Source organism: Phascolarctos cinereus, unplaced genomic scaffold (genome assembly GCF_003287225.1).
Source record: "Phascolarctos cinereus isolate Bilbo 61053 unplaced genomic scaffold, phaCin_HiC Scaffold_1;HRSCAF=81, whole genome shotgun sequence".
Taxonomy (NCBI): domain Eukaryota; kingdom Metazoa; phylum Chordata; class Mammalia; order Diprotodontia; family Phascolarctidae; genus Phascolarctos; species Phascolarctos cinereus.
Window position 1 is genome coordinate 115,360,333 of NW_027555514.1, and position 1,383 is coordinate 115,361,715.

A 1,383-nucleotide genomic window follows, 5' to 3' on the forward strand; every position below is an offset into this window, starting at 1 on the left:
CCCCTGTCAGAATGTAAAAAAAAAATAGGGGCCAGAGAAATGGTGCACTAGTCCTGGAGTCAGGAGGACCTGAGCTCAAATCTGGCCTCAGACACTTAACTAGCTGTGTGACCCTGGGCAAGTCACTTAACCCTGTTTATCTTACAAAAAAAAAAAAAGAGAGGATCTTAAGGACAGGGGCAGCCTTTGCTTTGTGTATTTGGCATTCCCAGGGTACACTTAGCACAGTGCTTTTTCATTCATTTAAATATTTGAAAGATTGTCTGGAGGAAAAAGGATTAGACATTTTCTATCTGGCTCTAGAGGCCAGAACCAGTAGCAATAATTGCTAGCAATTAGAGCTAGGCCAAAGTGGAATGGGCTGCCCAGGGATATCCCCCAGAGATAATGGCCTCCTCCTCCCCAGCAGTCTTCAAATAGAGGCTGGGGGACTTCTTGGGTGTGTTACAGTGCAATGCTTGAACCACTGCTGAAGTCCCTTCCAAATCTCTGATCCTGTGATTCTGGGCTCCCCTCTAATCCTTGAAGGGTCAAAGTCAAGACACTCTTTTCTCAGAATATTGGTAGTTTTTCTGTCCCCTGTTCTCCCTGCCACCGATCCCTAAACTTATCAAATTGACCATCATACCCACCACTGCCTTCTCACCACTGTTTTGCCCAACCCTAAATAATTCCTAACCATATTTCTGTTCCTCAATGTCAGCACGTCCTCAAGTTGTCCTCAGCCCTCTACTCTATCTATATCAGTTCTTCACTTTTTTGTATAGATCAATAAGTCATTCATTCAGTCAATTGGCATTTATTAAGGGCATCCTATGATCCAAGAACTATGTCATGGACCCCATTTGGCAGTTTGGTGAAGCCTAGGGACCCCTCAGAAAAAAAAATGTTTTTAAGTAAGTGAACAAAGCACTAAATTTCAGTTAGAGGTCAGTGAAAATACAGATGTGATTTTTTTCCCCCATCTTAGTTTGTGAGCCCCTGAAATCTATCCAAGGCCTTTAATCTATATGCTCCCCCTTAGGCATCTCATCCACTCTTGAAATATCAATGCTTTGCACATAGTAAGCCTTAATAAATACCTACTGAATGGTATAAACTGAAAGACTTCTACCACCTAAATCCCAATATTTTTTATTTGTTTTTTGAGATATTGGTTAGATGGCAAATCAATAGGGGCCATGCATTCTGATATGGGAGCCGTGGTCGAAGTATGGCTGTGGAATCTGAGCTAGGAGGCCGGGCTTGGTGGTAGTAGCCTCAATCCTAAATTTAAGCCTGTTCTAGAGAAGAGGTCTGACCCTGCTCCTCTCTCCTACACCCTAGTCTTCCAGACACTGGCCAACTTCCCTGGTGACCATAACCCTAGAGGACTAGCTCCCG